We start from the raw sequence: 16,120 nt of genomic DNA, 5'->3' as shown, positions 1-16,120 counted from the left end.
CTGAGTAAACCACAGTAGTTTGACTCTGTTGGCTGTATGTCTCAGCCCTCAATAGCTACTACTGATTCACAAGACCCAGAAACACTCAGCCACTGAGATTAGTAGGTATCCTCCTGATAGTAATGTGAAAAAAAGCAAGTCTGTTAATCTTCGATGGGTAGTTTTAGGGAAATTGTTGTGACAAAGAGCTCAGTTGTCAAGCCACATTTTTGCCAAAGCTCCTCATGGCTGTAATTTGCCATGGCACTTTCTATATCTGGCTGTTTCTGGGTGTGACACAAGCTGCATTAATAACTCTGTGAGGCACTGTGTGGTTTTCCATTGCCGTTTGGAGTCATGCCTTGAGATTGTGGTATCCTACAGGACACATCCCCAGTGTGTTCTTGTGACAGAACAGAAGTAATTTATGTTACTAGGGTGCCTGGAAAAAAAAAAAAAAAAAAAAAAAAAGAGCCTATTATAAGGTTGTTCCATTGCCTTAGGCCAGAACATAGACTCTGAAGACTCTCTCTTATCCTCTGTGTTTTTCCTTTAAGCTTTGAAACAAGGACTAAAAGGGTTTCCCATCCTTAAGCATATCAATTCCCTATCCTTGTTCTGAGCCTCTACAATGCCTGTTTCCACAGGAGACCAAATTTAAGCACAAGAAGATTACATAAGGAGGCTCAGTATCAATGTTCGACATTAAGAAGAGTCGTGTATTTGCTGCCCATCATCGACAAACCACCATCAGCATAAAATCACAACAGCAATATTCTTTGTGGTGCCTAGCACCTTGGCATTTAGAAAGTCAAAATTGTGTTTGGGGTGAAGAATTCATGGGAATAAAAGAACTTTCTGATCTGCAGGCATCAAAGAAATATGCTTCTCAAATATTCATCAAGTATAACTCCTGTTTTTTCAGCGCTTCATGCAGCACGGCAGATTCATGATTCCCTTGATCTCTCTGAAGGGAGATTCCCAGGCCTCTCACACCTAACCTTTGGCTTTGAAATCTGCTGACCAGGAAAAGGAGAGCTCCTAAAATAAGGTGGTGTGTTCTATGTAGCAAAGGCTTGAACCTTTTGTTCTTCCGGAAGCTCTCTGGGAATCAGTAAGGCACAAGTTTGAACTCTTTAGCAAGTGCACAGCCAACTTCTATAACAGCCAAAACTTGCATGTTATGTTCACATTCAGCTTCAGACATGACACAACTCAATAATCCATCCTGGAGCTGACAAAAACCATCTGATCCTTGTCTGGACCATGTTTCCAAGCAAGCTGAAGAGAAAATAAAGTACTTTGAGGAACAGATGATACCTTGCTGAGAAAAGGAAAAAAATATGTCTCTGAAGCCTCTGCACTTCCCTGTGTCTGTTCACCCACTCTCTCTTTTCACTTTTCTCTGTATGAGAAACAGGTTTCCAAAGGAAAAAGAACAGCCTATATCTCACCTGGAGAGAAGGGAAGAGAACCAGATTTATTGATTTCTTGTCACAGAATTGGCCAGCATACCACCAAAAATCGGACCCTCATCTTTCAGGAAAGACCGATAAGGAACATCCTCAAGGTTCGACAAGATGTGAGGAAGCAGTCACAACCACAAGGCTCAAAATATAGCCATCCTTACAGCTCCTGTGGATTTTTCAAATTTGAAACTGTGTGCCTCAGTCTCATAACTGGCAATTACTGCTGACTGATAGATCGTGGGGATGAAATTAGAAGTGAGATTCACTTTCAATCTTGATGTGGGACCTGTCTTTTCCATTGAAGCATAATACATACACAGTAAATGTATATCTGTTGTAATCATAAAGCATACAAATAATTTATGAGACTAAAAAAAATGGTGTGTTTTTTCCTCAAGAACAAGAAAGGCACATTCCTGTCTAAGGTTTTGTTTGGCTGTTATAAATGACATTTATATAAATGACATTTGATGGCAGGCATGTGCATATACATCTATATGTTTCTGTGTGTAATGATATATTCTGGGTCACTGAAATCACATGGACATGTCTCCCACCTCCCAGTTTTTCCACACAGCATGCTCTCACACAGTTCCCTGAAACTTGCCAAGTCCTACAATATTTGTATATTAGTTATTCTTTCATTACAAGTACTCTGCTATGGCTAATGAACCTGTACCTCACTCCCTGAATAGCAAGAAAAGTTATTTTGGTGGGCTGCTTCCATCTGACAACATTTACAGTGTGTACCCAGGAAGATCTAAAGCATTAGTAAAGCTAAATGCCAGAAAGAAGAGAATTTGGATTATCTGCATTGAGCAGATCATGGATTCACAACAGCAGAAGGGGATGCTTTCTTACATCAGCTTCACCAAATGTCCAGTGAATTTTCTACACAGTAAATAAAGTTTTTTCTTGTAAGAATGGTGCTGGGAGGAATTTATTTTTTCTGGCAATTGCATGTCAACTGTTCAACTTATCAAGAGAAAAAAGCTGTCTTAAATTGCTCTATTAGCTTACTGAGGAAGAAAGCATCCATTTTAGCACAAAACCATATATGGCTGTTCTTTGACCAAGAGAGACCTTTGTTGATCTAACTACTTCCAGAAGTTATTTTATTCCCATCAATTTGTTTCTATTTCATCACCTAAGCAAACAACATTCAGTAGTCTATTTTTTTTTTAAGGTATAGGCTTTTGCAGCGCCTTTCATCTTGTCTGCATTTTGTATGAACAGTACTTTCTGAAGTTCTTCTGGAAGGGGGAGAAGGTTGTGGGGAATAGATGGAATGGACACACCACCACCAATTTGACTTTTCTTCAGCAACATGAAGCACTGAAATTAACTATTCCAGTTGTACCTCTGTTCATTTCTTGATGCTGGGGAGGTTGAGTAGTAAGGGGGAGTTCCTGGCTTTTTCCCCTCCTACTCCTAACTCTGACTGAAATATATTATTATATTTAAATAATGGATCCCTTAGTCCTGTCTGCTCTGCAAGCTGATGCTCAAGTGGTTGTTTCTTTATTGTAAAGTTGATAACTCAATTTTTAAATGCAGAGCCTTCACAGCAAGCAACTGAATGGCTGGCCAGATGGCTGGGTTGTTATTTGGGAGTCCCTGAACTATCAGCTCCTTAGTCATCAAGGTTCTCCAGTTATTGTCATCTCCCACTTACATGTGTCTCCATTGATTCATATCAGTTCCACAAAGGGCCATTTGTTAACTTAGCCCTAAGGAACAATGATAGCAAAAATGTATGGGAATAGCTATTCACAGTAGCCAAAATTGGCCCCTACCATTGCAGCCAAGGTTTGTTCTTGCTTTTGTCATTGCAGGTTCAGCAGTTCACAGTAAATGGCATTCAGTATCACTAGGGACCAAAAAAAAAAATCATCAGCAAGGCATTGGTACAGACTTCTAAAAGCAAGACTGTCAGGGAGCCACTTCTTAATCTCATTTGAATTCAAATGCAGCTTTACATGTGTTGGATGCATATGTTTTTTCACATTAAGATGTAAAGTTTATACAAATCCGAGGTGTGAATGGTTCCCCTGAGTGCTGATGACAAATATTCCAGTATCAACACTTAGCTGCTAAGCTTACCTTAAAACTTGCTGGGGTTATAAGCTGCTGGTAATTTCTCTGCCAGCATTAGACGGAAACAGCAGAGCTCCTGTGCACTTCTCACAGTGACTAACTGGAGCACAGGGTATGTATGAACTTTCCTTCTCCTGCAGTTCCAGCTGGCTGGTAATTCATGATTAAAGATCTACAACATGAGAAGTCGCAGCCCAGAATCATTGAAGGAAGTTGAAAATGAAAATCTTGAGAGTCCTGGGAGTAGATAGCCATGGTCTTATGCAAAGGAACCAGGAAAGTCAATTAATCGTTCTTGACTGGGTGTATAGATACTGATTTTTAAAAAATTATTCACAAATACTCTCAGTAAGAAAAGTTCCAACAAGATTTCTATAAAGGAAATGGCAAAAGAAGTAAAAGGCAGAAAAAATATTAACTTATCTCTACTTTTAAATGTCTCCTAGATATCTTGGTATTTCACTGATGGGCGTAGGAGAGATAAGAGAATGCCCAGTTTCCACAGATAACTTTATCTGGTATAGTCCCCAAAGTGATCTCAGAGCAGACAAGGAGAATAAACAATTTAACTAACAGGACTCTTTCCTCTGCAACTTCTTTAACTCTTGATGATCCATAACACTTTAGTGGGGACATAAAGCTTTTTTAACAATAAAAATCTAAGGCAGTTTTGCAAATCAAAACCTAGGGGCCTTCAGCCAGAATCCCAAGAACCCAAATAATTTCTATATCACATTTCATTACAGGAAAGCTTAAGGAATTTCCACATGAAAACTGAAGGAATGAGTCTGAGCAACTGTTTAATATCAAAATGTCAGTAGAAGAGGATTTAAAATACATCATCAAAATTACTAGTAAATTCTTATATTCATGTGCTGATACCCAAACTCCTGAAGAAAGTCAAACATACAAAACTGGTCTTCATATTAGAGGTACAAAAAGGGTACAAAAAGGTACAGAAGTGTTGCCACTATTGAAAAAAGGCTCTGCAGGGGAGCTTGTCCAGAAACTACAGGCAAATTGTCTGAGTTCCACACCAACTGTGAGTAAGAAAGTAATCCATTTACATATAGATAAATTCGTTATAATGGTATGGCCAACAAAGCTTTTCAGGAACTCACATCATCAAAATTTATGGAGGTCTTCAAAGGGTGAACAGATAGAAAAGGACAATGTCATTGATAAAGTTTACTTGCATATCCAAAAGGTTTTTTTATGAAGCCTTACATCAAAAGATAAGATTCTCATGAGGGGTGGTGACTTGGTAAAAGACAGAAAGCAGAGAAATATATGACAAGATTTCACTGAGGGAGGTCTAGTGGAATCGCACAGTGATGTGTAGTGAAACTATATTCACAAAATAGGATGAAAGCCTCAGTAAATAATGAAGTATGTTGATGTTACTAAATAATTCAAGGCAGCAAAAATGCAATTTGTCTGCGAAGAGTTCAGATATATCTCTTGATATTGAGTGCCTGGAAAATAAGGGCAAAGTAAATTTGATTTTGACAGTTGTGACGTACCATGCATGAAGAAAACAGCATCTATATGTGCACACATACACACAGTGTGTTCTGGCTGAATACGAGCCTCTCAGGAAAAACATGTTGTGTCATGTGGACAAGGCTCTGAACACATCCCTTCAGTGCCTATCATCTGCTAAAACAGCATATAAATTGTTAGTAATTAGTAGGAAAGAAACCAAGGGCAAAAAAGAGAAAGCATCAATACATGTACTGTATAAATTGTATAAAAGTTTTGTGTTGCACCCACCACCATGAAAATGAATGACTTGAGAGACAAAGTGCAGAGCAGGCAACTGGGATGACTGGGGCTTAGATAAAACTTCCATACAGGAAGAATAAGGTCACATCTACATTAGAAGGTAATTGGGTGCTGAAGGGTAGACTGACAGATCAAAGCAATTGCTGTTGAGAGCTCTGCTCCTGGAGGGAAATAATTTCAGGCCAGATATAGTTCAATCACCTGGGCTGAATGTCCTTCCCCAACATGGGGGCCAAAGCTGACTGCAGAATCAGTGGTGGGTTGGACCCTTCTGTTTCTGGTAAGACTTGGAGCATGTTTATAGCAACCCTGGATCAGAGCTGCTAGTCTGGCACAGCCAGAAGCAACCAAGCAATGTACAGTACATTAAAGTAGTTACTTCAGATATCACTTTGAGTAAAAATGCTAATGCAGATGCAGAGTGGTTGGATTGTTGTGTGTTTGGGGTTTTGGTCTTTTTAAATTGCATAGGATTTTCTTGTTCAAACCAGAAAAAAGGTGGTTGCAAATAGCTATAATAGAGGTCTATAAAATTAAAGATTACTTAGGAAAGGTAAATGAGGAATAACAATTCCCTCTTTCTTCTATTATAAGAAGTAAAGATATCTAACGAAATTATCAGGCAACAGGCTTAAAGCAAAAGGAAGTACTTTTTTACACACTGGATAATGAAATTGTGGAACACATTACCCAGGATGCTTGCAAGGCCAAAACCATAAATGAGTTCAAAAAGAAATTATACAAATTAATGGAAGAAAGGTCCATGATAGGTTAAACCTGATAATGTAGATGCAATTTTTAGGCCAGGAAGAGTCCCACATATTCTGAAGCTACAACCACTGTGTACATTCTTTATTCTTGCTCCTCTACCTGCCACAGTCAGACGCATGATGTGTGCTCTGGCCTAATTTTCTTCTCAGGAACTGTATCTTAAGGTTTCTGTGAGCCTGTATAGCCCAGTCTGCAAAGTTTAAGCACAAAACTGTCATCAGATTTAACCCCTCACACATTTGTGGTCTTTTGATGGCAATTCAGCTCTCCATTTTGGCACCTTCTGGTTTTAAGCTCTCTCTGATTATCACAGATGTGTCATGCAACAACTCCTGTGTGCACATTCATAAGGACTAGCTCAGACTATGTTCACCTTGGCTGGAACACCTTTCAGATAGCTCAGTTCAGTTGTACTTCCTGAGCCTGAGGAGCAGTCTGACAAGAGTGAAAACAGCGAAAAGGTGGTAACAGACACTTTGGCTGTTCAGTAGCAAATTCTGTAGCCAGAAGAGCATCTATAGAGTAGAATTAATGGTGCTGAGCATTCTGTATCTGCACTATATGTCTTTCTGTGGGGTTTGATTTAAACTAGCTTGATTTAAACTAGTCTGATTTAAACTAGCTTGATCCCAAAGGTATGAATACTGTGGACAGTTGGATCACACATAGTGTACTGCTGGAGCGCATGCTGCAATTGAGTTTCATCCAAATAATCCAGTTTGCACACTCCAAGACCACACAACAGTAAGAACAAAAGCATGGTGTGGGGGCAGCCAGGAGTTTTATTGCAGCAATGCGTGCCTGATTCAAACTCAAATACTCTTCTGGTACCCCCACTGACTACTACGAGAAGGGTTTGTAAGGAGTTATTGTCAGTGTGCCATAGGGTAAGAGTTCAACCTACTGTGAACAATTAAAGTTCTTCACATTATTTCCCTTCTTCTCCTTTCCCCTCCCTACAATTTACCTTCCAATTGTGTCAACCCATTTATTTAGCAGTTAATTCACTGCTTGTAAGTCAAAAATATGGCTCATTGAGCTTACAGACAAAGTCATTTATTTTCCTTTTGTTTTTTAAGCAAGAGCTTGAACATTTTGTCTTCTTTTTAAATAAAGCTTCCTAGACACCATCAAGAAGTCATGTGTGATGGGGGCATATTCATGACATTACATGCTGCCATGGCCACAACATGTAGCTCTCAACATCCTTTATACTAGACCCATAAGGACCTAGAAGAAAAATGCTTGTATTTCTTTGCATTCAAAATGTTGGCACTGTCATGCAAGCTACTATATACATATATTACACAGGAATGTCTGCTTTCCAGATCTGGGAAGGTGGGACAAGACAGAGACTGAGCAGTTAGAGTGCAAATTCACCATATTCACTTTAGGGCCAGCATGTTTGTACCTGACAGAGTTTGAGCTGGGTTTCTGTGGGTGACACTCTCACTGGCAGCGCTCATTACCAACAGCAAACCTCAACAGATGCTGACAAACTGTGGTTTTGGAATCTGCCTTTTCAGGAGAGACAAGTTAATGACATCAAGTTTTAGCCCCACTACCAGCAGCATTTTCTCTTTCTTTGCATGCGCAGACTAATACAACACTGCCTCAACCTAGTCTTAGAAACAAAAAAATAAACCCCAAAACAAAAATAAACAGACCCCCACAAACAAACAAACAACCCACCCATGCCTCCTCCCCCACAACTCCAAACAGTAAAGCAAAATAAATGCCTGACCAACATAATATCTACATTTTATTATATGGACAATATAGACCAATTATCTGTGTATTTCTTTTTCACTGAAGAAGGAATGAGAAAAGGAGATTTCCCTGTAAAGAAAGCATCCATAATCTCTAGTTTTTGCAATATTTAATATTTCCTAGAAAGGGTAAGATGTGACCAGTATGCCCGTATCACATAAACAGTGGTGGGAATTACAGTTCTGTAAGTCAGTTCAAATGAGCCTAGATCAGAGGCAACTGACAGGATGATGAGCTACAATTTACAGGTTAGAAGTCAAAGCAACCAATGGAATTTAATAAAATAATTCCAAAAAAAAGGTCCTTAACCTTGCTATGCCTCCTCTTCATCTGAATGGAAGCACATTCATTTACTGAATTAAACCAATGAGCACATCTCATTGATGGCGTGCACCATCATTCCTAATAGTTCCTCAGCAGCACACCAGGATATGGGAGCTGAAGGCCAGCAGAGGGAAGTTACTAATACTAGTGTGCTAGAAGCATGCTGAGTGCATCTTTCCGCCCTCTGAATGCTGAATTTCTTTTAAGCTGCCAATACGTGAATTAAATTATGTTGCAACTACATTCATGTGAAAACAAAAAATATTATCTCTCTTAGCTTAAAAGTCATCACAGTTCTACTAAAACTTTTGCCAAATATAAAATAATTTTCTGTGTTACTAATAATTCAAAGTTCTGACTGAATCTAATTTGAACTTTACCTCGCAGCTGTGTGTCCAAGCTTCTTATTAGTTCATATTATCACATCAAACTACAAATCAGTAAAACTAAAATGGTGGATCTCAGGTGCAGCTCATCTTTGCTATTTAAAAAAAAATCAAACTATCAATGATACCCATGGAAAAAAAATGTTGTGGTTTAACAAAAGGGTTGTTTCTCAAACTACTTCTCAGGAGATGCATTGAGTTCCAGATTGACAACATCTAGGATAATAAGTAACATTAAAACTGCCTCACCCAACAGGATTTCAGAGCAAGTAAGAGCATACCCATATCATTCAAGCACTGAGGGTAGGCGCTTTCTCCCAAGATAAAGTGTCTTGCTGTGATTTCACTTGCAACTGAAGGCTGGATGTTTATTTATGTGGAAGGCAGCAGTTTAACAGTGCACAGTTCTATGTAGTATTTTTACAGTATGTACAGCATGTTTACAATACTACTAATATCCAGGTCACACATATGAGAGTTGTGAAGTTGAAAATGTGAATACTACTGTGATAATACAGTAAGATCCTTAGGATGCTGTGATGTTAAATTTACATCAAGAATGAAAGATGGACTGAGACCAGGTTAGGGCTTATCTGCTTCCATAATTTGCTTTCTCCTTTTTCAGCTCCTCTCTACCCCAAAACTATACATTAACTGAAGGTCAGATATTGAATGTCTCCTTTTAGAAGCAAATTCTCTTTTGCATCATGTCTAAGTAGATGACAATATCCTAAATACCTTCAGCTTCATTAACATTATCTCACTTTTCTTGTTACAGCCTGATCATAAACGTTCACAACACTGCACTACAAAAAGGTTGAGTTTTAATGACATTCTGTGGCTATGATATATGATCACTGATCCCACCTATATGTCTTTCTACAAATAGCCTTGCAAATAGCCCAAGTGTTAAACATAAACCTTTATATCCAAGCACTGTGTTCAGCAATTCCTCAAGGAAGAAAAGGCCACAAAAGAAAAAAAATCTTACAGAATTAATGATACATCCAGGGTCTGATCTGGAGAAAACGTCCATTTGTGAAATTTGCTTAATTCCATGTTGCAAGTAATAGGAAGGGATGGTACATACTCTTCTTTCCATTTTTACATGCAAGTGCCCTCATGTGGAAAAGTAAATAAAATGGAGACTTACTGAAAACCAAATTCTTCAAGAACAGTCATCAGTGCTGTAGCATACACAGCTTCCTATGCAGCTAGATATTTATATGTTGTCAAAATGCAACTTTTTTCTGTAAATCCAGTGGATCTTTTGAAAGATTTTTACAAAGAGCAAAGAGATTATTTAATATATTCTTTTTGTACATCTGACCAATTAAGCTCTTATTATAAACTAAACTTTTAAATCTCTGAAGCAAAGTAACATCTAAAAAAAGGAAACAAACAATTATACCAAAAGATACCTCATCAGGATTCACATGCAAGCTGACATGATAGGAAGCTGACAGAGACTGAATTTCTAAAACCCAAGTTGTATTCACAACTATATTCAAAGCTAGCTAGAAGAAAATATTTCTCTGCCTTCTCTAGATCAGCTCATGACAAATCCAAAGAGAAATGAACCTAGCAACCTTGCTTCCTTTCTCATTTCTTATTTTTCATAATTGACTTCTATTAGATTGGATTATAAAGTGTACTCAAATTACTGACTCACCAATCCTAAGAAGGCAAGTCTTTAAAGTAATAAGATTAACAACTGTTGATCAAAGAAAATTGCCACAGATGCAAGGCTCTGCTTTTGTTGGTGAAATGCATTGTTAGAGATCTGGCTGGACTGACGGGTATTTCATGCTGGCCACCACGGACAGCTGCACGTGGGAAGGATTGCTCCTAGAACAACAGAAAGCCCTGCCCATGGGAGATAACCCCTAGTGAAAGTTCAAAGGCTTCTTCATGTCTCTTTTCAGGGCTACTAGAAAATGTAGTAAAACCAGGAAATGAACTGTCTATCATAAGCAGGCTCATCCTGGTGTCCTTTATTACTCCAGGAGCTCTGGGAAGTTCTTTGTGCCTGCAGGGAAGCTGTATGAATATGGAGAAATTAAAGAAAATTGTCTTTGGAAGATATCACTCTCTCCAGAGTTTCTGTCAAACATGCCACAGTGAATGTGACAGAGCTTCCTTAGGCTGGTTCATAGGGTTTCCCAACACCAGTTTGGATGTGTGCAGAAGAAAAGAAACATGAAAATATTCCCATAATTTTCAGGGCAAATGCCAACATTTCATTTAAGTGTAAGAAAAAGAAGAGGATCAAAGTGGAATGGGTACTTTTGGGGACAGGAAACTGGGGGGAAGTGAGCAATAAAAAAAAGCAGCCAGGAAAGATTAATTTGAACTCCTTTAGCTGGATGGTGATTAGGTTGAATGCATTCTATCCACTTGGGCAAGAAGGCAATTTGTTGCTCCACATGGCTATTAGCAGGATAGATTAGCTTCATGGAAATAGAGGCTCTAAGGTTTGGGATAAGCATTCCTGAAGGAGAAAACTGAATACAGATAAACTTCAATACAGCTTCCTTTTTTTCCATTTTCTTCCCATAGAAAGCTAGGCTGGCATACCATACAGGCTGCTTCTAGAACAGAGAAAAGCAGGAATGTTTTCCCTGAGTCCTGCTTACACCCATGCATTTTGAGGTCCCTCTGTGAAAAAATAAAAAGTAATAGAGAAGAAACACAGTTTGAACAAAAACAAATAAAAAGGCCATCTCTGCTGTCTTGGTGATTTTTTTATACTCAGTCTGCTTTGAGCTTTGCTGATGGGACACCTCACCAGCACATGCATGGGAACAGACTCTTTTAAGTACTCTAAGTGTTCACAGTGTGATGATGGTAAGAGGGTTGCAGGACCCCATTAGAAAGCACCCCATGAAGCAGAGCCTCAAGTGAGTGAATTACCCTCACCACAATCAAGTTTTCCTATAGCTCTTTGTGCTATATATAGCTTTGCTTTCAGTGAACATCAAAATTCCCCTGAAGAAACAAAAAATGCTTTGGGGTCAGACTGAATCCAGAACTCCTCTGCAAGTATTTTTGATGAAGAAAGAAAACAAACTAATGACACTGTCTTTCCCATCACATCTATGCTGGCCATATAAATCACAGGACGAGTGGCAGCCCTCGGTAAACAATACCCCACAGAGAGACTTATTTTATCATGGCTCCCTCACACTCTATGGAGCTGAGAATGAAGAACACTTGTCTCCAGATCTCAGACTGAAACTTAACTGAGTGTGAATCAAACTACTAATGAAGATCAAAAGTGGAGGATGTTCTTGTTACCCTAGGTTCTCATTTTCTTCCTGTTTATTTCCATCAAAAAATAAACATTTTTTATTAAATCAGAATACTTCCTTAAGTGACAAACATTGGGAGTATTGGGAATATAGACAAGTGACATCAAAACCTCTTTCTCAGGCCCATGCAGTTCAAATTACTTGAATATCTTTCAAATATGCATTTAAAAAGCAAAATTCACTCTCTACTCATACCACCCAAATCGATCCAGCTTAGACTGACCTTACAAGAAGTAATGGCCAAATGATATTCACATGGCATGTTCCTCCACTGAGATCAGGGGTGTAGGCACAGTGTGGAGGCAGATACCACTACCCAGAATAAAGTGTGGTCTTAATCCTCTCTGAAACCTGCTACATCTCAGCCTGGAACTGGCACTTCCTGGCTGGTTAGGCTTTGTATTTCTATTAGGCTAATTCCCACTGTAGTGTAGCCTCCTGATCTTACATAGGGCAGAGTGATCTGAACCCAAAGGCAAGGGTGCATCTAACTGGGTTCTTATGAGGCAGGTACTAAGTGGCTCCTTTTCTATCCAGTTCTCTTCTGCAAATTACAGGCACTGAGAATCTTTCACTAAGAAAATCTGGTTTTCCATCACATTTGGAGCTATTTTCACATCACAAATCTTCCCTTGATCAAGCCACTCTTTGCTATTAAAAAGATTTTAAAAGTCTTCAGGCTGCACAATGTTATATGTTTTAGCACAGCATGTTCATGTAGGAAGCAGCTCGAGGCAGGTGTGATTTCAGGATATGTCAGTTGACCTTAAAAGTAACCATGAATTTTAGCACAGTGATTTCCACAGGCAAATAACCACATCTATCTACATTCATGTCAAGAGAAAGATTAGAACTAGAATCTCCAAATGTCAAGCTCATGAAAGTAGTAAAAAAGAAAAAAAAAAGCACATCAAAAGCAATAGCAGAAACTGCCACTCCTGACCCCATCAGAAGAGGTGAGCTCCAACAGGCAAAAGGAAATATATTGGCAGTGCCAATAAAGCAGTTAGGCAGCTTCAGTTGCAAGGTTATCACTAGGATATCACTAGGATACCTCATTAAGAACTCGCATCTAACAGGACTTCTGGGCTGAAAGCTCAAAGGAAATTTTGTGCAGTAGTTGAGATTTGCACATCTTCACACTCAGACCTGGGCTTGCCTTCAGCACATACGAGACCTCAGCAGAGAGATGAAGAAGAAAGCTTAGTTATTTGAGCAGTAAAGCTTGGTTTTCCAGAGAGAAGGTACAGATTGAATTTTCACCCTTTGTATGATTCCTGCCCTCTGTCTTTTAACACAGTAGAATGTCTTGGCCATAACAAGAAAAAAAAAAATCCAAGTATAAAAAAGTCTCATAGCAGATGTGGAAACAAAGGAATAATTTTTCTCCAAAGAACTGAAGATGAGGCCTGTGTACTTTTGAGGAAGAGAAATTAGATCAGGAATTCTGGCACTGGGAGGAAAGTCATATGCAGAGACCTGCAGAAAGAGAGATTATTTGGAAACATAAATCACATTGCTGCAGTATCAAGTCAGCTGTAACATCAGCCCTATAAATGGGACTAATCATCAGGTAGGTCCAGTTACTCTTGGTTTCCTGTTCCATAGTAAACCTTTCTAAAAAAATGTCCTGAATACTCAGTAAAAGGCAGGAAAATTCACCTGCAAATGAACCATTTCTTGCCAGAGGATCAGTGTGCACTTTTTAAATCACAATCCCTCACTATAATCAATGTGTGCACTTTGCAGGAGTCTAACCCCAGCTAATAGCCAGGGCAGAGGGCAAGTAATAGAATAAAGCTAAGAAGAATCCTCCCAAAAAGGGCAGAATTGAAAAAAAAACCCACCTCAACAGATTCCAAATGCATCTTTAATTTTACATTATTACCTGTCTCCATGAGGAATTGGACAAGAAAAATTTTTTAAATGTCACTGAGTATCGACTTGGTGGTCAAGATGTAACTGTAGTAAGGGCACTGCCTCAGCAATTTCAGCCCCTCTTTTTGGCAGTCTGAACACCAAGTCCTAAATCAGCCTCAGGACTGAGCCTTACACTGAACCTCAGGTGCCTGCTAGCACCACTGCCTCCGAGTTCTCCTCCCAAAAATCTACAGGGTCAAAGTACAAGAGAACTCTGCCCAAAAACTGACGTGGAGTGATGTGTGGGAAGTGAAAGCCTCCTGAAGACTGCAATTTCCTTCAATGATTTTGTTGCTATTATATGCTCAATTTCTGCCAGAAGTTTGTGTTCTGGCAAGCTCCTAGCTAGCAGCATGAGAAGGGGGAAAGACAATACTTTTAAGGATTTTTTGCCTGAATTATGCACCACTGAAGAACGTTGTGACAAATTATTTTGCAGAGTGTGTTAAATAATATTAAAAGAGTGTTCCAACACATGATCACATATAATTATGTTAAGAGCAACTTAACGAACAACCCTTTCTCAATCTTGCTACTGTAACTCCTCATGTGCATTTAATCTGCCTATGGAGAGGCAAAATGTACCATTTACATCTCTGCTCTAACTTAGGGTACCAAGGAAGCCCCAGTTTTGTGAAGAGAGCTGCCACTTTTACAGAGAATTCACTTGAAAAACATTTGACATGACATATTTTGTGCCAGCAAAATTTCTATTATGAATCCAGAGAAGGAAAAAAAGGGAAAAAAAATGTGGGGGGGGGGAAACCCATCCCTGCCCTGGAATTTTTGATGAACACTGGAGTAACAAATAGGGGACACATGTTGCTTTAAGCAGCAAACAGGGGATATGACAGAGAAACTGGAGCTCCTGGGGCAGCTGAGGGGAAGAGGGAAGGACAAAGGAGTTTCCACAGGAGAAGACTGTGAGGACACAGGGCACAAATCCATAAAAAACACAGGCTTCACTGATTCCTACACTCATACAGCAACTTGTTTTTCGAGAGGGAAGCCATTTCACTATTAGGCCCCATTGTGCTACTTTGAACAAGAAATCTACTTTTCATTACCAGAAACCAACATTAGCCCTCTTCATGTCTGTCAGACTCAATCTCAGATGTCTGGCAATTACTTGAAATTGAACTCAAAACAATACTGAGGTTTTATTGATAGCTTCTTATCAGTTGCTTGCTGTTTCTTGCCTTTTAACCAATAGCCTAGAGAGCATCCAATTCTCCTGCACCGTGCCCAACAGGGTCAATTTTCAGCGAGGTTATTGACTGGGACTTGACATTTAAGGAACATACAACCACTGTGGTATGAGCAGCTTTTAACCATATCATAAATATTGCTAGGTTGAAATGTCCTCTTTATCATGCTGAAAATTGAAATGTTATTTCCTTGTTTCTCTTCTGGCTCAGAATTTTAATACTGTAATTTGCAGTTTCCCTAGATTTCCAAACTGTGAAGGGATAAATGCTGCTGTGAGAATTATTTCAGGTAGCCAATCCTGGAGCCTCAGCCAGCTGGACTAAACAAAATTAGTCAAATCTTGTCTAGCAAGAATTTCAAAGAGAAGAAGCAATAGATATGTCAATACTTCATGGATTTTTTTTTTTTTTTAATGAAATCTCTTGGCAACAGGAAAACTATTGGGGCTTTTGTTGTTATTTTGTTCAGACTCTGGCCTTTTACTTGCTGGGAGGGATGGAGGATTCTGTCAAGAGAAGGTCAACATTTTGAAGATGTGACTTGTTTATGGTGAAATTGGCCTTTGCAAGGCAAAACCAGTGCTATTGTATATCCCTGATTCCCGGTTTTTAGGACCCCACCTTAAATCAAATGCTAATGCTAATGGTCTGTTGACTGATGTGTTAAACTTTAAATTTCCCAGCAACTTGGAAATGATCTGCCTCCTCAAAAAGTAGACACTAGCTGAAAAGAGAAAAAAACACATGGGTTCCACACACTTGTTTTCATCTAAAATTCAGCTGTAAGACTTCACTCACTAGAAATCTGAGATGAAGTCCAGGACAGCCCCAAAGGCAATGTCTCAAAAGAGGACAGCACTACTGGAGGTCTCTTGGCCCCAGCTTTAAGCAAAAGTTAACAGTGATTCTGAGCAAATTAAAATGGTTTTATAATTGTTCCTAGAGGGTTTATTAATTACTATAATATAAGGTAAATATAAGGCTTTGCCACTTCCTTCACACATATCTCATCAAATTCATTTCAGAGAAGAGACCCCTGGGCTCAACAGGCCCCTTGGGTTAATATTTTTACGACATCTATTTAAAGGATGAGGTTCAGC

General features: G+C 39.1%; 2 long non-coding RNA genes across 4 annotated transcripts in view; both read left to right on the top strand.

The window, feature by feature from the left end:
• Window positions 1-13,999, top strand: part of LOC121469484 (uncharacterized) — a 28,628-nt gene extending 14,629 nt beyond the window's left edge. The window contains exon 2 of the long non-coding RNA XR_005979573.2: window positions 627-13,999. This is a non-coding gene — a long non-coding RNA (uncharacterized lncRNA). The remainder of the gene's footprint in view (window positions 1-626) is intronic.
• Window positions 1-16,120, top strand: part of LOC115493779 (uncharacterized) — a 399,735-nt gene that overhangs the window by 300,714 nt on the left and 82,901 nt on the right. The gene's annotated exons all lie outside the window — the stretch shown is intronic.

This window comes from Taeniopygia guttata, chromosome 2, assembly GCF_048771995.1.
Source record: "Taeniopygia guttata chromosome 2, bTaeGut7.mat, whole genome shotgun sequence".
NCBI classification, from domain to species: Eukaryota; Metazoa; Chordata; class Aves; order Passeriformes; family Estrildidae; genus Taeniopygia; species Taeniopygia guttata.
Note: the sequence above shows the minus strand (reverse complement) of the source record. Positions and strands in the feature narration are given on the sequence as shown.